The following is a 23,708-nucleotide window of genomic DNA, read 5'->3' as shown; positions in this document are numbered from 1 at the left end:
CACCACCAGGAAGTACAAATCGTACCTCCCCCACCCCCACCTCCACACTAGCAACAACAAAACATCCACCACCCCCATGCCCCAAAGCAAGAGGACTTCGCCGATCAGCCGTATCGCGGAGTCATTCATATGATCACTGGGGGGTCCAGCGCCGATTTCGACACGAAGCGGCAGAAGCGGGACCACTACCGCAGCGTCAACCATGTCGCCATCACCGGTCCGGTCGTACAGACGAAGTAGTCCCACGTGCCGCTAACCTTCGACGCCCGAGACGTCGATCTGCGCAGCGCCCCCCACATCGACGCCATGGTTATCAACTGCAGCGTGGCAGGCTGGGACCTGCACAAAGTCCTAGTCGACAATGGCAGCCAAGAAGACATCATTTTCCTCCATGCCTTCGACCGCATGGGCATAAGCCACAGCCTGCTCAAGCCTTCGGACAACCCACTGTATGGTTTCGGCGGCAAGGGCACGTTTCCCGTCGGCAAAATAGAGTTGCCTCTCTCCTTCGGTGTAGCACCCAATGCCCGAAGTGAGCAAGTGACCTTCGATATCGTCGACATGGTGTATCCGTACAACGCCAATATGGGCCGGGGCTCCATCAACAAGTTTGAGGCAGCCATTCACGAACTCTACATGTGCATGAAGATACCAGGTCCGCTAGGCGCCATCACGGTCTACGGCAACCAGCAGACTGCGCGAAACATAGAACGGGACTTCGTCCCCGGACAAAGAAACATGCACTGCCTCACGGCCCAGCGCGAGGTCCCCACGTCCACCAGCCCAACTGACAAAGAACACGACAAAGCACAGCTACAGAGCAACGACGGGACCAAGACTGTTCCCCTCGACCAGGCCACGCCCAAGCAGACGGTCACCATCAGCGAAGACCTCACTTCGCATGAAGAGGAGAAACTCCTCTGCTGTTTATCCAAGAACAAAGACGTCTTCGCCTGGCCTGCCCTCGACTTGGTCGGGGTCAGTCGCTCCATCATCGAGCACAGCTTGGGAATCGACCCTTCGGTAAGACCAAAAAAATAGCGGCTCCGCAAAATGTCTGATGAGAAGACAGAAGCCGCCAAGGCCGAGGTACATCGCCTCCTGGAGGCCAAATTTATCGAGCCAGTGGCCTACCCCACATGGCTCGCCAACGTTGTGATGGTGCAGAAAAAGAGCGGCAAATGGCGGATGTGCATCGACTTCACCAGTCTCAACAAGGCCTGCCCAAAGGACAACTTCCCGTTGCCTCGGATCGACAAAATAGTCGATAGCACGACCGGGTGCGAAGTCATGTCACTCCTCGACTGCTTCTCCGGTTACCATCAAATATACATGAAGGAGGAGGACAAGGCCAGCACCAGCTTCATAACAACCTTCGGCACGTACTGCTTCATCAGAATGCCGGAGGGACTCAAGAACTCCGGGTCCACTTTCTCCTGGCTTACCAAAACGGTGCTCGAGGGGCAAGTCGGCAGAAATATATTCACGTATGTGGACGACATCGTCGTCGCCAGCAGAAGCAAGGAGGACCATGTTGCCGACCTCGCCGAAACGTTTGCGAACATGCGGGACGCACGACTTCGCCTAAACCCCGAAAAGTGTGTCTTCGGCGTTCGCCAGGGGAAAATATTGGGCTACCTGGTGTCACACCGCGGAATCGAGGCCAACCCAACCAAAATTCAGGCCATCATCAACATGACGCCCCCGCAGTCAGCCAGAGACGTCCAACGCCTGACAGGCAGATTGGCCACCCTCAACAGATTCATCTCCAAATCCGCAGAGCGAAGTCTCCCCTTCCTCAAAACTCTCCGCGGCGCAAAAGACTTCGCTTGGGGACCAGAGCAGGTGGCGGCCTTCGCCTCATTGAAACAGTACCTGTCGGAATTGGCGGTTCTTACAAGCCCCAACTCTTCGCTACCCCTGTTGCTCTATGTTGCGGCTTCGCCACATGTGGTGAGCGTGGCACTAGTTCAAGAGCATACAGTAGAGGGCATGATCAGGCAATGTCCAGTTTATTACGTCTCCGAAGTGCTCACACCATCAAAATGTAATATGATGGAACTGGAAAAGATTGCCTATGCAGTTGTTATGGCTTCACGCAAATTGCGCCACTATTTTGAAGCATTGAAGGTCCGGGTCACCTCAGATAGGGGACTCGGCGAATTGTTCAGAAACCCGGAGGCATCGGTCCGGATTGCCAAATGGGCGGCCGAACTCTCCGGCTACCACATCACATTCGAGCCCAGGACAGCCATCAAGTCACAAGTTCTGGCAGACTTCGTCGTCGACTGGACTGGGCCAATAACACAGCCGGACCCGTCCGCAGAGAAGGTTTGGACAATCCATTGCGACGGCGCATGGTGCCACGCGGGGGCAGGCGCTGCTGCAGTCATCACCTCACCCACTGGGGTCAAGCACAGATACGCGGCACGCCATAGCTTTGCTCTGGAATCTGACAGATGCACTAACAACATAGCAGAATACGAAGCTGTCATCCTCGGCCTCCGCAAACTAAGGGACCTTGGTGTCACTACCTGCATTATCAGAACAGACTCCAAGGTAGTCGCCGGCCAAGTCGAGAAAGACTACGCAGCGAAGGACCCCGCACTTATGCAATACCTCGCGGCTATCCGTAGCCTCGAGAGACAATTCAAAGGTTTCACCTTACAGCATGTGGACCGGGCCAAGAATGAGGAGGCCGACGCATTGGCCAAGGCTGCTGCCAGAGGCGAGTACCTGCCCTCCGACGTGTTCTACCATGTTATCGTCACGCCAGCCGTCCGCAGCCCCGAAGGGCTCCAAATAACTAATGACAGCGAGGGCCACCGCATAGTCAACCTCATTATGACCGAAGACTGGCGGGCACCAATAACCCTGTTTCTACAGGGGTACTACCATCCAACCGACATCAACGAGGCCAAGTGCCTCAAACATCGAAGCCGGGACTTCGCACTAATTGAAGGCCAGCTTTACAAGAAGGGGGTCAGTCAACCCATGCTCAAATGTGTCACCGAGACCAAAGGCGTCCAAATCCTGCGCGAAGTCCACAGCGGTACTTGCGGCTCTCACGCAGGGCCAAGGGCCCTAGCCGCAAAGGTGATCCGTCAAGGTTTCTACTGGCCCGTAATGATCTGCGCCGCTAATCGGATCACAAGGTCCTGCGAAGCCTGCCAGAAGTTTTCTCCTCGATCAGGAAGCCCTTCGCAATTCACGAAACTAATCGCCCACACATGGCCTCTCCAGCGCTGGGCTCCTGCCCACGGCTCAGGGGAACCTCAAGTTCACCTTCGTCGCTGTCGAGTATTTTACCAAATGGATCGAGGCGAGGGCTGTATCCACAATAACATCAAAGACTGCACAGAAATTCTTCTGGCAAAACATTGTTTGCCGCTTCGGAGTCCCGTCCGAACTCACAGTTGACAACGGCAAGCAGTTTGACAGCCAAGACTTCAAGGATTTCTGCTTCTCCATTGGCACCAAGCTTGCCTTCGCCTCAGTATACCACCCGCAGTCCAACGGAGTTGTGGAACGCGCAAATGGAAAAATTTTCACAGCTGTCAAGAAAATGCTCCTCGACGAGAAAAAAGGCAAGTGGGCCAATTTGTTACCTGAAGCGGTCTGGGCACTTAACATGATTGAGTGCAGGGCGATTGGGTTCACCCCTTTCCGCCTTCTATATGAATCGGAGGCCATGACCCCACAAGAATAAAAACATGGGTCCCCACGGACAGTCCCGTCAGCTGTCCCCGACGTGGACGAACCCGCTTCGAAGGATCTCATCGATGGAGACCGCGTCTTCGCCCTACAGGCCCTAAATAAATACCAAGCCAAAACAAAAGCATGGCGTGACCACGCAGTCATCCCGAGGGAATTCAGCGAAGGAGACCTCGTACTCGTCTGGACAGCTCGGAAAGAGTCCAGGGGCAAGCTGGAGCCCTAGTGGGAGGGCCCTTTCATCATCAAGACGAAGGCGTCCCCCAGCGCATACAGGCTCGCAACGCCATCCGGCGAGGACTTGGAGCATTCCTGGAACATTGATAATCTCCGCAAGTTTTTTGTTTGACTCCTCAGGGCCAGCTCGCCCTTGTAATTCGCAAAAACAATTTTATTCTGGCCCACACTCTTTTCCTCCCGGGGAGTGAGGTTTTTAACGAGGCGGAGTCATGTAATATACAAGTGAAAAATCCCCTGCAAAAATCTACGTCGAAAAAAGGCCGCGTCGATGGTCTTCGACATTCGACCAATACAAAGTCACCGCGAGGGGCAGCGCTAGCCACCCTCGCGTGCGACACTCCGCGCAAAAGTCGCCTAAGGGTGCAGCCGGACTAGCACAACAAGTGCGAAAAATCGAAGTCTTCCTCAAAAAAAGACTATCCGTGCAAAAGTCGCCTAAGGGTGCAGCCGGACTAGCACAACAAGTGCGAAAAATCGAAGTCTTCCTCAAAAAGACTATCCGTGCAAAAGTCGCCTAAGGGTGCAGCCGGACTAGCACAACAAGTGCGAAAAATCGAAGTCTTCCTCAAAAAGACTATCCGTGCAAAAGTCGCCTAAGGGTGCAGCCAGACTAGCACAACAAGTGCGAAAAATCGAAGTCTTCCTCAAAATACTACCCGTGCTAAACCCTACACCAAACTGTCCGCGCAAAGACCGACTACAGGCGCGCCGGACCGACATAATAAACGTACTAGACCAAGTGTGCAACGCCTTTATGAGCATAGCCGGATGCGCACAGGCGCACAGCCTCATCATACAAACTATAGTTACATATGTATAGCGAGGGCATCACACCTTACATCGGTTCAACCTTCGGAATGATTCCCATCTCCCTATAGTTAAATAGCATTATCCTAAGCTCCTCACCCTCAAAAAGACTTCGCAACTCCCCCTCGCCTACACTCGCAACGGCCGGCGAGGACAACAATTCCTGCTTGCTAGTCTTGCCCACACGAAGCCGACCGCCATCCACCTCACTCACTCTACGCTTCGCAACCGCCCTTCGCCGCCTACGCCCAGCGCTCAGACCAGGCACAACTTCAGCATCCGCAGCACGCGGCGAAGCCTCCGCCACTGCCACATCCAAGGCCGCAAAGTAATCCAAGTCCTCATCCGACGACTCTTCCATCCACTCAACCGAACTCCCAGAGTCACCAAAATCAGAAAACTTAGAAGCAGACTCATCCGATTCATTCCCAGCATCCACGGTCGAAGCCGCCACAAAATTAGCAGTAGCGGTTGCGTGCGCAGGCCCAAAATCTTGAACCTGCGCAGCAACCAAGGTTTAGCAACATATACAAAATTCTCTAACTACCCACACCCACTAAGCCACCTGCGAAGACCCAGCCGCCGTGGGATCCTCTGCTGCCGGCTTCGTCGCCGTCTTCGGGGGATCCTCAGCCCTCGGCACAGCGGTTGGCGACGAGCCACCACCGGACACAGTAGCCGCAGGGGCAGCGAGGGAGCCTTCGACGGTTTCCTGGGGCGGCGCCGGGCCGACCTCGGCCCCGGGCGCCACCGGGTTCGACTCCGCTTCAGGCCGCGCGCTGTTCAAAGCTCCGAAGTCCTCCACTTTCTCGTCACGCGCCGCCTGCAACATAGCACGCCGATTCAGCAAGCCCACGTATAACCCACATTCAACAACACTAAACAAAAGATAAACATTACCTGATCCCTCGCCCGGTCGGACCGCTCCCTGACCACCTCCCGACCGTGGGGGCCCCACATCCGGTCAAAGAGGGCTCCCGCGGAGTCCTTCACCACAGGGTCCTCGACGTTGTAAATTTCACGCTCGAAATCTTCATCAGATCGGTCGAAGACCTCATAGTGACTGCACCCTTCGTGGGACAACGCGTTCATCGCCCCTTCGCAGGTGAAGAGGGAGGCAAAGGACATAAATCCCTCCACAATGGTCAGGAGCACCAACAACTCCTCTTGCAGCCACTCGAGGCAGCGAAGGCCTGACTCTCGTTCGGGCACTTCGAAGTCAGTGGTCCGTGCGCCCAACTCGTGGTATGAGTCCATGAGTTGTTTGCGCGTCCGCTCAACTTCCGAGCGCGTCAAAGCCTCGGCCCTCTCCATGCGGGTCTACAGAGCATTGAACCGCGTCTTCCATTCCTCGGCGCGCTGGCTGGCGAGACTACCCTCCACCCGCGCCAAATTGGCCTCCGCCTGCGCCGACTGCGCCTTGGCGAGGGCCTGATTAGCCTCCCTCCTCTCCTCCGCCAGCTGGCACCGGTGGTCAATCCTCTCGCCCTCCAGCGTGGACACCTTCTACGCCAGCTTGCAGCACTTGCTATCGGCGGCCGACTTTTCCCGGACGGTGTCAGCATGCTGCGCCCGAAGTCTCTCGACTTCGGCAGACACAACTGCCGTAAGGGCCCCCGACGCCACGCGGTCAGCGAAGTCAGCCGCCTAAAAGACACACATAAGACCACAATCCCAACGAAAGCAGTAAAAACCGAAGTCTAGCTCAACTTACCTGACTTAGCCGCTGTGACGCCTCCCTCAGCCGGCGGGACAAAGTGCCCGCTTCGTCCTTGACGGCAGTGAGCGCCGAAATCTCACCACCAGCGCTGAGAGCGCTACCCTTCGCCCCAGGCATCGCGGTAGACACTGTGGTCGCCACCGCAGGCGGAACAATAACAAGTTGCCCCTCGCCCAATCCTGCAACGTATCAACAGTCAAAAAAAATCGGGCCAACGACTTACCAGTGAGATAATCATCCACACTAATATCGGTGCCGAAATCGGCAATGTGCTTCCCCGGTGAAGGCAATTCTCGGGCCTTCGCGGATCCGGCTGAGGCAGACTTGGTCCCGCCGGCGCCGGCTGCCTTCACGACATCCGGCACCTTGCTGGACCCAGGGGCGGCCGACTTTGCCGCCAGCGTCGGCTGGCTACCGCCGGGGGCAGTAGCCTTCGCAGTCCCCCGCACCCTCTTCGGCCTAGCCTCGGGTAGCCTGATGACCGCCCGGCGCTTTTGCGCAGCTTCCTGACGATCCTTGTCCATCACTGCCGACACAACAGCAACAATATTTCGTCCATAAGGAAACACTCTCAAGTCACGAACCATGCGAGATGTAAAAAAGTCTTCGCCGGCCGCGCGGGATAGGAACGTTCTTAGGCCACCAACCCCCGGTAACCTTCAGCATCCGCGCCGAAGACTCCCGGAGCTCGAGCGAAGACATCCTTCCCCCGGGGGCCGTGCATGTCCCCATCAGCTCCATAGCAAAACTATCAGAAACCCCCAGTCCTCCCATCGCAATACCTAGCTTCCTCTTCTTAGTGGATGGGGCGGCCGCCGGCGCGGGGTCGTCTTCAGTCTCAGCCGCCAGTTTTTTCCCGCGGCGGTCGACATCGTCTTGCCCGGGATAACCGCCATACGGCAGACGGTTCAACTCGAAGACCCTATTCAAGCGATCGTTGGATCCGCGTATATCCCAACTACGCTGGCCCTCCATCTTTGGCTTGTAGCGACCAACAATCCGCACCGCCCCATCCTCCGCCTCACGCACGAATGTGGCGGGATCTCGGCCATGCAAATCCAGTGCGAAGGCGGGACTCCACACAAGCATCCCGCCACGGGAAGGCATCTGGCGAGGGCATACTTCGCCCAGCGCCCAGCCACGCGCCAAGGGCCACATCCCATACACGACAAACTCCTCAACCAGATCGCGCCCGCTACTCAGGCCGGCCGCGCACCGCAGGGCCCCTTCGTCTGCATCCTCCTCCGCTACTTCAAACCGCGGGTACACTGAGTAATAATGTGAACACATCTCGGCCATGGAGAGCCCCGGATGGTCTTCGACTGTGCCTTCGGCAACCTAGAACCAAAATTCCCACCAGTCGCCCCATTTATTGCGGGCACAGGGAACCAACTCAACGACTTCCATCGAAGTCTTGCCCGTCTTCGGCGTAAACGTGCAAGATCCAAATTGAGCAATCTTATTTCCGATTTTCCTTTTCTGCCAGTGCAGACAATAATACTTCGCGAAGACTTCGACCGAGGGCTGCCCGCCGTACGAAGTCGTTGCCCAGACATATTTCGCCAGAGCCACCACGACATTTGGCGTCAGCTGGTGGACCTGGCTGTTGAACCTACGCAGGACTTCTCCCACAAATTGATGTGCGGGCAGACGAAGGCCAGCAGCGAAAAAAGCCTCGAACACAACCAACTCGCCTTCTGGCTCGGGGACCTCCTCCGTCCCCGGGACACGTGCCACTCCGCTGCCGAAATAACCAAGCTGTTGCATGTCTTGCACGCGGACCGAGGACATCCGCGACACGCCGAACTCCACTGTGTCACCGGCACGCAACTCCTCCGCCGCCACATTGCTCAGCGTCTCCTCGGACGACGCGCCGGCCGGCGGTGTAGCGGCAGCAGAAGAGGAAGAAGACGGCATCGCTACGTACCGTCGGCGGTGGCGGGCGGTCTGCTTCACACGGGCCAGATCTCCGACGAGCAAGAGCAAGGAGGGCAGACGAGCAGCGAGCGGATTGAGAAGGCAGTTAGGGTTGTCGCGGAGCGCGGAAAGATAAAGTTCAAAACGCGCCGCCCCCGCCCCCTTTTATACACAGGGCGCGGCGCTTCGGGAAACCCACAATCCAACAATACGGCGTCATTCAACGGTCATGTCAAAAACCCCCGCGGAACCACTTCGAGCGAGGGCAGCGTCTCCACCATCTAGCGACGTCTTCGACACCAGATGACTTAGTCGAACTGGTCCCTCGGAGGGCAAATGTTGGGGCGAAGGCGAAGACGCCACCCTTCGCTCAATGCCTTCGCTGACCTCGCTGCACCCTTGGAGACAAGACGACGGGCAGACTTACCCTTCGTCCCACACGTCGCCGGACGAAGACCTGTGACGAGGTTGTCTCATCTTGCGACCTCGTCCAACATGGAGGCCCACGTGTGATCCGGCCCATTGTAACAGGCCCTGCGTGGCCGCTGCGCATTACGGGCCTAATTTGTAAAGGTCTCCCTGTAATTACGGTCTGTAACCCTGCTTTATGGGAATATTCCGGGGATAACCTAGGTGCCTGGGGGCACATGCGTCCTTAATACTGGACGCTGGGCACTCAGATACCTATAAATACCCCCGCACAGTGCCCTTGAGAGGCTAGATTAACAGAGCTATTGCCATCTCGAGCAAAAACCTTGTTTACGTCGCTACACTCCCCCGTTGGATCAACTTGCACCGGAGAGCAAGTTCCAACACCCACTTGCGCCGCGACGTGTCCGGACGGCCATCGCCGTGGAGATCGCCGTTCACCACGATTGTGCCATGCCATAGTCGATTCACCATGTCGTCGCAAGCTGTAAGGACTCGGCAGTGACCGCCGTATATAGTTAGCCAATGAGCGCCACGTTAGCGACCTCCGGTGACTCTTCCCTCTTCTCACCGCGCGCGCTTCCCCGTCCAAATTCGCCCTCTTCGTGGCTATCCTCTATAAATTGATGCCTCGACCTGTTCCGTCTACTTGTTATGAACCTAGTGAACCACTTCTCGCGCCCAATCGTCCACCGTAGCGCCCTAATTTGGAGTTCCCCCAAATCCACTCTCCGCGCCGCCGTGAACACCTCCTCCGTCGACCCACTGTCCTGTCCTTCCACCCGCCTTCCTAGCTGCCGTTCTTGAGTTCTGGTACGTTGCAGGAGCTCACCGTGCTCCCAATTTGTGTGTTGTTGTACTGTGTCGTCGGGAACACATCGGGGTTGTCTCAAGCTCCGCGGTTGCGCGTGGACTGAACTATAGGGTAGCGTCCGGGTCAAATTAGTGATTTCTAGTGGATCGCCGAGGTCTAAATTAAGCATAGACCATATTAGGGTCCGGATTGTTGCATTTTATGGCCGGTGCAAGCTCGCTGGAGCGCACACACCGTTGTCCACCACCAGGGATCTGATCATGCAAAGAAAAGAAAAGGGAGGGGCCTCGGTGCACATGTCAGAGACATAGATGAATAGGGAAGAGGATTCTTTAATGGTTTTTCAAATAGTCGGGGTCCTCTATGCAGTTTCGCCAGCGCGGGCGTGCACGCGGGCGCGTTTGCCCGGAGATGGGCCGGATTGGGTTAAATTGAGCCTAGTACTATTCCTCCTTTTTCCTTTTCTTTTTACTGCCAGACTTGGAAAATTGTAGGAAATTCTAGAAAAATGGAAAATATATGAGAACAATTTTATTAGACTTCTAAAATCATCTGGTATTTAATAAGTCTCCGTGTAGTGTCTCCGTCTGAGTCGATTAAGGACTGTACCGATGTGGGCCTGTTGACTAAGGACCCTTTAACTGGCCATATGCCTCGTCATGGGTGAGCTTTGCCTAGGGCAGACCAATACCAGAAAGGCTAACACGCAATGGGAGTGGAGAGATGGCGAGAGTAGCGTGTACCCTCCGTGGCAAGAGGATGGACGGTGGTGTATCTGTGCTCTCGGTTGGCGTGAACCCGGTCTGGTCTTGAGAAACCCGGTTGCGAATCAACATATGCAAGGGTTAAGTGCTATATATGTCATGTGGTTGGAGGTCCTCAGTTGAGTATTAATCGATTCGGATCGCCGTTACTTCTCGGACATGAAGACTTGGTCACTGACTTACACGTAGCAATCTAGTAAAGAAAAAGGGTGATAAAAGACAGCTAGTGCAGGCCAAGTGCTTGAACTAGGATAGAAAGAACTCTAGATGCAGGTAATGACTTAACCTGATATTAAAACTGGATTTCTAAGGATCCACTTTAATAAGCATTTCTACAAACAGAGTCTTTGATTCTTGAATAGCCTTACCTTGACTCCCTCAAGCCAGCATATCCTTGAGAGTCTTTTTCTTTTGTCGGGTAAGACTTGCGAACGTACACTCCGTACTCAGGGTTTTTGACCCATGTTGTTGTAGGTGAGGAAAATCGGAGTTTTGTTGTTTCTGTTCTAGGATGGTACCAAAATAGGAGCCAAAACAGTGATCGTGGGTGTGGGAGGATGCTTTCCTCCCAGCTTGAAAAACAATAAACTTTTGTGCGGGAGGGTGTTTTGCCTCCCTGGTTTGTAATAATACTTCATGCACTCATAGCACCCGTACTGTAATAACACTCTTTTTCTCTATATTTTATGAATGTAAATTAATTATTGAAATCTGCTTCCACTTTTTCTTTCCTCCGATGCGTTGTAATGTCTGCGTGATGGGTGAAGCGCTCTTGGGCAATGTAATGAGGATACAGAGTACCAAACTTGTCAAGAGATTATGTGCACCTATCGGGTTGTCCGAGGTCCTTAGGTGTCACACCCGGTTTTAGAAGGCAAACCGAATGCGAACCATGTACGTACCAGGATCAGCAATTCACGTACACAGCAGTTACATAACTGGACATCATCACACAGTGCTCAAATCATAATATAAAAGGGGAATAATAGTCAATTACATCATATGTCTGAGACATCCACATAGTCTTTACAATAATCAAAGTGCGGAAAAGAAACATAGATACACGCGACCTTCATAGGCAGCCGACTGGGGGTTGCCGCTAGCCTAATCCTCGAACTCGTCGAAGTCCTGGAACTCCTGGAGATCCACCTCAACACCTTCTTCTTTACCTGAGCATAGATTGCACCAGAGGCAACCTGGTGTTTTGTGAAAGCAAGGGTGAGTACACATCAACGTACTCAGCAAATGTCCCGTTTGGCTGTAGTGGACTAGCTTTTTGTGGGATTAAGGTCATGCAGTTGCTTTTAGTTGATCAGGTATTTATTACTAGTAGAGATCCAGGTTTTAACATTAACCCAAGTTGTTAACCCAAAAGTACCCTTTCCAAACGGAAAGAATACCACTTACCATTACCATAATATAATCAAAACCATCATCCTCGTCACCACCTGTAATCCGAACATCTCTGATCAAGTATCAGTAATCAATGGAGCTCCCTTGGTCGCTCATAACCGCGAGCACGGCTGATATATCAGTTTTCAAACACTCTGCAGAGGTTGCGCACTTTACCCACAAGCCGTGATTCCCTCTCTAGCCCAGGCTTGCAAGACCCTTATTCACTCCCAAGGTGAATGGTCAGGGATTCACTACGAAGCCTTTACAAAGATTCCCTGAGGTTGTAGCCACCCGTTAGGTTTCCTAAATGCACTGCACTCCTCCCCAAGGGGCGAACCAACCTTGGCAGAGCGAGCCGCATACACCGAGACCCATTAACAGCACGACGACGAAGCGAACTACACCCCAGTTCCTCTAATTATTCAGCTAAGGGCGTCCCATTCCACCCTCATGGTTGCACTGTTTTCCTGGGCGGTCATCCAACGAACAGGTCCTTACGGAGAGGCACTCGAGAAACCGCTCGAGCCCCCTAAATTATCACCAGTCCACATCATAATCATAATGACAACATCGTATCATAAGTATTCACATCATGTTCATTGATTAAGGTAAAGCAATAGCATGAATCTAACCATAGTAACCCAAAAGGTAATCAAGGACAAGGTAAATAGAAAGCTAGTCAATCCTTAGGTTGTTCATAGTATGCGGGATAGTGAATTATAAGTAGATATGACATAATGGGTCAGAGGACACTTGCCTTCACCAAACAGATGCTCAGGATCTTCAACTTTGTAGAACTCGAAGAACTTGATCTGAGGACCAATGGTTCACCAAATCTTGATCGTTGATTCCTCGAAGCTCAGGAATAGATCACAATCAATTCGCGACGCGCAACGAATACAAACAGGTACAAACAAACATATACTTGCATAAGAACATTACACCATACAAGATAAAATATTATCAAAACGAGCAATATAAAAATAGAGAGCGCTTCTATGGTTACGCGGGGAAAAAGAAACATGACGGTCGAAGCCACGGTCGAGAAGTTATAACGTTTACGCTACGCCGTTAATAGTCAGGGCATTTAGTTCGACATTATCAAATATAAATTATAACTGCTATTTGGTTTTGATTAAATCTGTTACACTAACAGCTGTCAAATAAGTAAATAATATAGGTTAACACGAGAGATTCTAAGTGAGGCGAGTTTACGATGCGCGAAACAGCATAACAGCGTGCAACCGACGCGCGGAAACGCGCGACATAGCACGCTGACGACACATGAACAGTGTGCGCGACCAGCGAACGACGCGTGAACCAGCATGTGGCCACAAGCACATCACGTGTAGACACCGCGCGATACCCGTGCTCGACATATGAGATACCGCAACATGCGCGAGCAAAGCGAGGCAAGATGTGCGACACACGCGAACAACACGACGATGACGAGCGCAACACGCGCGAATAACTCGTAAACAGCACGTGCGACACACGAGCATCACTAACAGATGTCGTGATTATACTAAACAAATATTAATTCAAAACATTTAAGTATGTGATTAATCATATTAATGTGTATATAAAAACACAACCTAACACTATAAATTAGTTCTAATTAAATTGCTATTTAAATTACAATCAGATAAACATAATCTTTTAATACATTAGTGAAACATGCGTCATGACACAATATGTTTCTAGCGCGTAGACGACATTATTATAAAGTTAAGACAACTGAAACAGCAAAAAAATAGGTACATGACACAAAATATATTGAATAACTAACAACTCGTGGCTAATAAACGACACGACATCCGAATGCTACTAAATTGTGCCGTTTTATATTAACCAAATATTGAATACAACATTTAAGTTGGCATAATCACGATAACAGGTACTTACACACGCGTGAGTAGAACTATAAATTAAATTCAATTGAATTTATATTTTAATAACCGACAACTAAACGACAAATCTTAATTATTTAGTTCCGACTATTTTGTTATGTGAATGATCATCGTTAAATGCATGGTCTAATTAACACGAGTGATACTAGGTGAAGCAAATTGGAGTTGTGCGGCGAAGCGAGCGACGCACAAAACGATGGGGTCTAGGGGTAGACTAGCACGAGGGGTAGACGAGCCTCCATGCTCACCATGGGACATCGCACAGCGAGGACGAGTGCTCAGCCAATGGTGATGGTGAGCTCGGGTGGCGAGGCGGCGCTAGGCGCGGCGACAATGAGGCAAGCGCGACAACAAGCTCGGTGGGGATGACGATGCTTCGACAGGCGAGTTCGACGGGAACGAGGCGGGCAGGGCCGAGGGAAACGACGCGGCGGGCGGGCGTCTGCGCGTAGTGCAGTGGGGAGTGTGCATGTGCGCAACTGCGTGGGGGCCGCTGGCTGCACCGTCATGGGAGCACGCCGGGACAGAGGCGCCGCGCCATGGGGCGAGCCTCGTCCGCGGCTAGCGCGCGACACCGGGACGCCGGTCCTGGCCACTACCTGGGATTGGGGCGAGGATGAGGGTGGGCCAGGCATGCTGCGCGGGTAGCCGGAGCTGGGCGAGAGGAGTGCGTTTTTTTTGGGGGGGGGTTCTGGCGGAGATGGGCGCAAGGGGAGGGGGCTCGGCCCCTTGCCGACCCGGCCATCTCGACTGGGGAAAACGCGCTCGAGCGTATGGTCGCATACAGGAATCAAATGAATGGCAAGATGGAGAAGGGAGAAGAAATGGGAAAGGTAGACGCATGCTCACCACGACGGCGTCACGACGAAGGGCGATTCCGGTGAGGATCGGGGGGCCCAAGGTGGTGGCAACACGGCGTCGGTCGGTGGTTGAGCGAAGGCAGCGTCCGCGAGTCTGGAAAGGAGAGAGTAGAGTATGGGGCTTCAAAAATGGCTAGACGTGGAGGGGGAATGCCTTGTTCGCGACGTGCACGTGGTTGGCAGAGGAGCGGTTTGGGAGGGATGACGGGTGGGCCCGGTGACACAGCGGCGGCGGAGGCGGCGGCGGCTGGGCAGCTGCCATCTCCGCGCAGGGTAGGTGAGCGCGCCCACGCCCTATGTGCTGATGGCTGGGCTGCCGTGGCTCAAAAGTGAGGGGAGGGGAAGAAGGGAGAAGGGCACTGGGCCGACTGGGGAGCAAAGCAGCTCGGCCGTGGGAACGAGGGGGGATGCGCGGGCTGCGCCAGCGTGTTGGGCCAGGGCGTGGGAGGCGAGTTGGGCCAGCCGGGAGGGATGGGCCCTTTCTCCTGTTTTCTTTATCTTCTCTTCTTTTCTGTTCTCTCTACCAATTTAAATCGAATTCCTTATTAAATGCATGCTCCGCAAGATCACTCGTCAAACAAAATAAAATAAAAAATGTTCCGGCATGATCCAACAATCAAAGCACCTCTAGGGTTTTATTTTACTAGCCTTACATGGATATAAAACAGAATAATTTCCCACTATTTAGGAAAAAGACAAGGAAAGCAAAGAAATGAGAGAGTAACACCTGAATTTTGTGGATATTAGGAAAGAAAATTTTATACCCCCAAATTCAGGGTGTTACATTAGGACAAGGACATCTGTAGGTGGGCATAATACCTTGGGAGGTTCCGTCACAATTTCCACAGAAGTGGGATGATTGTATGTCATTGGCAGAATTTTTCTATAATAATAGTTATCAAGAAAGCATTAAGGTGGCACCGTTTGAAGCACTATACGGGCGACGATGCCGAACACTCTTAAATTGGTCAGAACCCGGAGAACGGTGGTTTTTTAGGCCTGATTTGGTTAAAGAAACAGAGGAAAAAGTTCAATGGATAAGACACAACTTGAAAGAAGCTCAAGCACGACAGAAAAGCTATGCGGATAAACGACATCGACCTTTGGTCTTTCAAGCCGAGGATTATGTATACCTAAAAGTATCACCGATGAAGGGTGTTAACCGGTTTGGGGTAAAAGGAAAGTTGGCACCCCGATATATTGGCTCGTTTCCCATTCTTGAACGATGCGGACCAGTGGCGTATAGACTTCAACTTCCTGAATCATTATCTGCGGTGCATGATGTGTTCCATGTATCCTAGTTAAAGAAATGCCTTCGGATTCCTGATCGAACCATAGATGTGGCGGATGTTACTTTGGAACCAGACTTGACTTATTCAGAACATCACATTCGAGTTCTGGATCAAAAGGACAGAATCACTCGAAAAAGGACTCTCAAATTCTATAAGGTACAATGGAACCAACACATTGAAGATTAAGCTACCTGGGAGACTCAAGATTTCTTAGAGAAGAATTTTCCTAGGTTTTTAGCTTCATGTAACCTGTAAGATTTGTGTACGCTGTTGTAAAGTTAGAACAAGCCCCCTACCACCCCCTGCTTTGTAAGATAAATAAGGAAATAAAGTTGTGACGTGTTTCCTTTTCCATTACTTACCCTAGGACCTTAAATCTCGGGACTAGATTCTTTTATGGGGGGAAGGATGTAACACCCCTGGTGTTACCAGAACTAAAACTTGAGCATGGCATCATATGCATTGACATGTCATTATGTTTGTTACACCTAGAATGCATCCACTAGGCTAAAACTTCAAAACCAGTGTGATGGGGTGACTTGAAGTGTTCTTAACCCTAGAATAGGGTACTTAACCAGGGGTTTGGGGTATATGGGTGGATGTGAGGCCAAATTGAGTACTACCTCAAAATTTATTGAGAATGTTCATAAGAAACTAAGTTTGATTGATTTAAGTGGCACAAAAACCCTAGAGCACTCAAAACTCTAAATGGAACCCTAGAAATCCTAATTTGTGCTATATATGGTGATTTCAATTTCTATACACATTTGGACCAAAGTGTATATATCAAAGTGGTAGAGTATCAAAAACTAAGTAACTTTTACATTGTAAGATTTTCAAGTGATGTGGAACAAATGGAGTTAATTGCAAAAAGCCCCAATAGCACCCATGTGGTTAACTCTGAAAAATAAGTGTAATTAGGCCAAGTTTGGGGCCATGTATTTCTTAATCCATGAAGGTTTTGCCCTATGTCAATACAGCAAACTTATAGAGCTATGTTAGGGGTACAAGTTTGATTAAGAGACAAAGCATTGGTGCTGTACAAAAATTGGAGAAAAATGGACATGAAGTTGGACTGTCAGTCAACATTAGGACTGAATCGTGACCACCAGTGAACTTGGATGAACTTTGAGAGTGATTTGTGGGGAATTTAGTGGATGTTTGAGCAAGGTCTTTGCAACAAAGTTGTAGCTGGTACATTGGACAACAACTTTGATACAGGCAGGTGAGTGAGTTGCCACACAAAAATTGGAGAACAAGGCCCTGAAAGTTGCTCGGATAGAGGGATTAACGAAGATAGCCATGGTACAATGACCAGAAAGATCTCCGGTGCCGTGAACCTGACACCGGTGATCTTTCGTCGCAATTCGCGCTCGCCTGGGAGATTCGTGCAGCAGGAGATATAAATAACGTCGGGTCGGGGTGAAAATACCAGGGGAGGGGTGAACCCAGTAACTGGCCGGACCGGCCATCGTGTCCCACCGCAGTCAGGCGCATTGGCATCACCGGAGCTCACCTTTTCTCCGACCGTGACACGCAACGATCTCTCCTCCGCGTCGTAAGGGTCATGGCAAGCAACCAGTTATCATCCCTGGACCGATTCCCTCTCGCGCGCCACGGTGAGCCGGCCACCGTAAAATATCCTCGCCACGGTAACCTTGATCTCAATCCACAATTAATGATAAGCTTGGCCAAAGTCTATAAATCGGAGGCACTCCCTGTTTCGCCTACTCGTTACAAACTCATTGAACCACCCCTCGCTCCCGATCGCCCACTGTAGCGCCTTAATTTCGTTTTTCGCCCAAATCTGTTGTTTGCACCACTGTGTGACGCCGCGCCGTGGCCAGCCACCTCTAGGTCCGCCCTCGCCCTCCTTGTCCGTGTTTCTGCACTCTTGCTTGCTTGTGATGCTCGTCGGCTCGGCCAATTAGGCTATACCACGCTAGATCAATAGGAACGTGTCGGGTAAGTCTCAAATTCACGGGTGTGCGTGGACCGAGCTCTAGAATGGCGTTCCGACCAAATTGGTAATTCCCAGTGGAGCGCCAAGGTTAGAATTAGGCATAGACTGAATTGGAGCATGGATTATTGAGTATGGCGATCGGTACAAGTTCGCTGGAGCACCCACGCTGTCGTCCATCGTCGGCGACTCGGTCTTGCGAAGAAGAAAGAGTAGAGGGGCCTTAGTGAGTAAGGATTCGTTACGGGTTTTTCAAATCGCCGAGGACCTCTGCTCAAAATGACCAGCGCGGGCGTGCGCGCGAGCGCGTTTTGCCTGGTCGTGTGCCGGATCCAGCTAGATTCAGCCCTGTACTATTCATACTTTTCCTTTTTTCTGCCGGACTTGGAAATTTATAGAAATTTTAGAAAAATGGTAAAATTATGGGATCAATTTTGCTAGACTCCTAAATTCATCTATTATTTAATAAAAATAGTTTCAAGATTTTTAGTCCAAACCTGGAATTATTTGGCATTTAAAGATGCCTAAACCTAGCCTTTTAGAATTTTAGAATTAATTTGGTAGCTCCAAAAATAATAAAACTTTTTGGGTAAGCTTAATTTGATGATTAAAACCCTTGGGTAGAGTTTGGCATGCTTTAGACATTGTTTGGTCCCAAACCCAATACACTAGTTTCCTAGTGTATCATTGCCTAACCCTAATAGAGTACTAACTCAGGAAACCCTAGTAACTAGTGTGTACCGTGAAGGAAAGTTGTATTCAAGATACAACTTAGTGTGTTTCCATTATATACCTGCATATTCATAGCATCACATAAGCATTCATGTATATGTATTGTTATGTATATAAAACGAAGAAGAAGTTGTAGTCAAAGAAGAAGTTGCCCCGCAAGCTGAGAATCCCCCGGTTGAGAACAACTTCTATTTTGACATTTGTGTGACAGACCCAGAGCCTCCTACAACACAAGGCCAGCACTGGTGCATTTACCCCTTTACTTTTTGTTTTAAAACTCTTTATCACTTGAGATGATGCATTAGGTGATAAGAGTTGTGTGCTAAACAATTGCTGCATTCCTTCCTTGGAACTGATTACCATTCCTTGATACCTATTTTACTTAAAATTTTCTAATGCTTAGCTTTGCTTTAGGAAACAAAATGTTTTGTTTTTAACAAAAAATGATGCTTCATATGGGATTGGAAGTTTTCAAAGAAAAGACTTGATGGTGAATCCATCATGGCCATGATGGGTTCAACATCTGAAAACATGTACCTCTGTCAGGTACCAAAGTTTGGGTTTTAAATGATAAAGACGAGACCGGGCGGGTGACTTACACGAGAAGGAAGCCTCAGTGTAGTGTCTCCGTCTAAGTCGCTTAAGGACCAAGCCGATATGGGCCTGCTGACCGAGGACCTTTTAACTGGCCACATGCCTCGTCATGGGTAAGCTTTGCCTCGATCGGACCAATACTAGAAAGGCCACCACATAATGGGAGTGGAGAGATGGCGAGAGTAGTGTGTACCCTCCATGGCAAGAGGCTGGACGGTGGTGTATCTGTGCTCTCAGTTGGCGTGAACTCATTCTGGTCTTGAGAAACCCGGTGGCGAGTTGACATATGCAAGGGTTAAGTGCTACATATGTCATGTGGTTGGAGATCCCCAGCTAGGTATTAATCGATTCGGATTGCCGTTACTTCTCGGACATAAAGACTTGGTCATTGACTTACACGTAGAAATCCAGTGAACTCAAGGGGTGATAAAAGATGGCTAGTGTAGGCTAAATGCCTGAACTAGGATAGAAAGAACTCTAGATACAGGTAATGACTTAACCTGATAATAAAACTGGATTCTTAAGGATCCACTGTTAGTAAGCATTTCTGCAAACAGAGTCTTTGATTCTTGATCAGCTTTACCTTGAATCCCAAAAGCTAGCATATCCTTGAGAGTATTTTTCCTTTGTCAGGTAAGACTTGCGAAAGTACACTTCGTACTCAGGGTTTTCGAACCCATGTTGTTGTAGGTGAGGAAACAACCGAGTTTTGCTGTTTCTGCTCGAAGGTGGTGCCAAACAGGAGGAAAATCAGTAAACTTGGTGGCGGGAGGATGTTTTACCTCCCTGTTATGTAATAATAAGTTATGCACTCATACACCGGGTGTTGTAATAAATACTCTCTCTATATTTTATATGAATGTAAATTATGTTATTGTAATCCCTCCGCTTATTCTTTACTCCGATTATGTGTGTAATGTCTGCGTGATGGGTGAAGCGCTCTTGGGCGATATGATATAGATGACCGAACTTGTCAAGTGATTATGCACATCTACATGGTTGTCCAAGGTCCTTAGGACAAGGACATCTGTAGGTAGGCCTAATACCTTGGGAAGTTTCATGACAAAAGAGAAGCAAATTGAGAGTTGTACGAACAAATTGCAAACTCTACAATATTGGGAAAAGAAAGGTATGATTCTAGCACTTAGTAAATTATTTTTGATACTAACTATGTTCTACTAAGTGCTAGGGAACTTCTCAAATTGAGAGAAATTCAAATGGAGAAGTTTGGCTGAGTCTAGCCAAACTTGCACCAGCTTGGGTGCACAGAACTGTCCGGTGTGCATCGGACAGTGTCCGGTACTAGGCTAGCGCACCCGGTGAACAGGCCGCTCTCGGGAAAACAGATGGGCATCACGGCTATAATTCACTAGACTATCCGGTGTTCACCGGACTATCCGGTGTTCATCGGACTGTCCGGTGTTCATCAGACTGTCCGGTGTGCTAGCTGCGCGCCTGGCCAACAGTCGACCGCACGATCAGCGGGCTCCACGTGTGCCCGGCCAACGGTCATCAGAGTGCACCGGACTGTCCGGTGTGTCATGGGACCAGAAGCTGGCAACGGTCGGCTTTGCCAAACAAGGAAGGGAATCACACACTGTTCACTATCCGATGGTGCACCGGACTGTCCGTTGCGCCCACGGACAGAAGGCAATCAGAGCCTTCCTAATGGAGCTCCAACGGCTCCTAAGTCTCTTGGGGATATAAAAAGGACCCCTAGGTGCATGGAACAATACACCAATCATCGTTTGAACATCCTACGACACTGCGATCACGCTAGAGCTTTGATAGTTTGAGATTTGAGCAAGTGTTTGAGCTGTAATTCCACTATTTTGTCTCTTGTGCTCCTCTCTCAACTTGTGTGCGTGTGTTGCTTTGATTTTGTCTCTTGTTCTTGTGTTTCTACTCCACCTTACTATTGTGGTTTATTTGAGATCAACTCTGTAGGGCGTGAGAGACCCCAAATTCTAGAGATTCCTCACAACGGGAAAAGCTTGTGATAAGAAAGAGAATTGTGGCACTCAAGTTGATCATTAGATCACTTGAGAGGGGTTGAGTGCAACCCTCGTCCATTGGGACGCCAAAATGTGGAGTCGACGAGCATTTTACGCTTGACCGAACCACGGGCTAAAATCGTTGTGTCACTTGCCTAAGTTACTTTACGTTATTGGGATTCTACTCTTTCTAGCACTTCACTTATAATATTGCTCTAAGTTCTCTCCTCTCACCCTCTTCATTCGGACTTGGTTTTTGATCTCACTAATTTAATATTAGACCAAGTTTGTTTTGTTGAGTTAATTTATATAGGATCATCTATTCACCCTCTCTAGGTGCTCTCAGACCCTGAGCTCTCTTTCAGTGAAGGCAAGTGTTCTCTGACCTATTTATGGCCTATTCATATGATAATTCATTTCTCCACATTACATAATTGAAATCTAAGGCTTGACTATATTTTCTATACATAAATTTCTTGAAATTTTTAAATGTTTTTCAAGAAGCGAGATATGGATTCATTTTGGAAGGAGAGAGTATAACCTTTTGGGTACAATTTTTCCATGAGTCTAATTATTGTTGTTTTGCAACGACGTTTTCCATGTGTTACAATTTGCTCTCTCATCACGAACATCACTCGAGGCACTGGGAGAGAGCCACCCACTCGTGACCGCGGCAGGCAGACCAAACTCGTTGGTTAAGTGTAACTAGTTATATGCTCATGCATTGCTACAATTTTTTATATTTGACATAGGATAAATTTTGTTTTAATAAAGCCCAAAATATATGTTTTCTATATATTAGGTGGGTGTGAATGTGGAGCCAACAACCAAGGTTCAAACACTCACTTATACATAATTTCACCTTATTTTTTACATAAAGCACAAATATAAGGCATCCCAAAAGGAGGTCTTGCACCCTTGTATCATTGGCCCTTTCAGCAAAAGATAATAAACATTGGATGGTTTCAATGATATTTTTGTTGTCTCTCTGAAGGATATTATGAAGAATTACCTCAAATAATTATTGGGGCTTTGGCGGTTGCAATACATTTCTATCAAATAAAACAAATCTTTCTAAACTGATCTGAGCATGCCAAGGCAAATGAAGCAACATTGCAGGCCCCATGCACCTTTGAAATGGAGCACCAAGTTCATCGAATGTTTTTAGCGTGGCAATCATGTGGTGCTATGAGATCTTAGAACCATTGCCTAGAAGCACAAGAAGTTTCTTGTCAATTCCTGATTCAATCATAGTCTCAACAGCCTTCAACTTTCCAACCTTTATCAAAGATGCAAGTCTTGCAAACACATTTTCATACATTGCTCATTTTCTGCAACCAAGAGATCTACAATTTGATCCATGGGACTCCTTGCCAAATTTCATCAGTAATTGCGCCATTAACATGCTTAGATATCTTGGCCAGAACAGAAGACAAGTTGGCTAGAGTTGAAGTATCTTCACAGGCACCAAGAAGTTCAATTAATCTATCTATGGAATCTACTATTTCAAAAGAGAAAGTAAGATTTATGTAGTTTGCTGAAACAAATATAATTGCAATTGCGGTAGTGAATTTTAAAATAAGATCTGGTGATCCTATGGAAATTATCTCTGCTATTTGAGGTACAAGTATTTTAATGAACTCAATTCTGCTTGTCTCAAATTTAGATAGGGATATGCATGCCATGAGAGCTTGAGTTATGTTAGCCAATTAAATGTCAATGTCCATGAATTCTAGCAGAGAAAAGAATGATCCAATCTTCCGTTCAGTTGGTCTTTTCATAAACTCTTTGCCATAAAAACAAAATGCCAAGGAGCTACAAATGCCGCATAATATGAAATCAAATCAGATAAAAGAGCACAAGTAACATCATTTGTTTTGTTCTCATGGTGCATCTACATCTTTCTCATTGGCGTATGAAATTGGACCAGGTGCACAAGTTGCATATGTTGGGAGGTTGGATATGGTTGTCTCCCTTTTTTCACTCTGGTTTCCTTTGTTAGAGCTTGCCCATGACAACAACTGTAAGAGGATGGAGACCACAACCATCCAGCAAGACTTCTGCGACAGGCTGTGAAGTATAGAGAAGTTAAACGCCCAAAAGCCGTGGTGTTTGGAATTTTTAGTTATTCTATTTTTCATGATGTATCTTCCTCTAGCATGCCTTATTTTGCAGATTTAGCATAACTACTGATTGAAAAAATATATGTATGTAAAAAATACTAAGCATATTTATGAAGCTAAACATGATGTTACTTAAGAAAATATGTTGTTAACAGAATAAGATTAATATTGAAATGGAAATATGTGTAAATTAGAATCGTCCGACAAAGCTAAGATATGTCCATGCTTGAGAACCTTCTTCAGATCACGACCACAGAAGTAGCTCTCCAAGACTCAGCAAAGGTTGTCACAATTCCAAAAATACGTGGCATGCATTCTCATGGCCGCCATCACCGCGATGAACACGAACAACTCAATTCCCCATTCCAATTTAGAAACGAGCAAGCAAGCAGCCGATCGCTCACCCCCATACGCACCAATCTGACTCCCAAGCTCCGTCGCAT

General features: G+C 49.3%; 1 pseudogene; it reads right to left on the bottom strand.

Annotated features, from left to right (window-relative positions):
- LOC103655491 (uncharacterized) overlaps nt 1-23,036 on the bottom strand; it is a 28,380-nt pseudogene extending 5,344 nt beyond the window's left edge.
- Between the last annotated feature and the right edge of the window lie 672 nt (nt 23,037-23,708).

This window comes from Zea mays, chromosome 4 (assembly GCF_902167145.1).
Source record: "Zea mays cultivar B73 chromosome 4, Zm-B73-REFERENCE-NAM-5.0, whole genome shotgun sequence".
Classification (NCBI taxonomy): Eukaryota; Viridiplantae; Streptophyta; class Magnoliopsida; order Poales; family Poaceae; genus Zea; species Zea mays.
The sequence above is the reverse complement of the archived record's forward strand: the minus strand, read 5'-3'. Positions and strand labels throughout refer to the sequence as shown.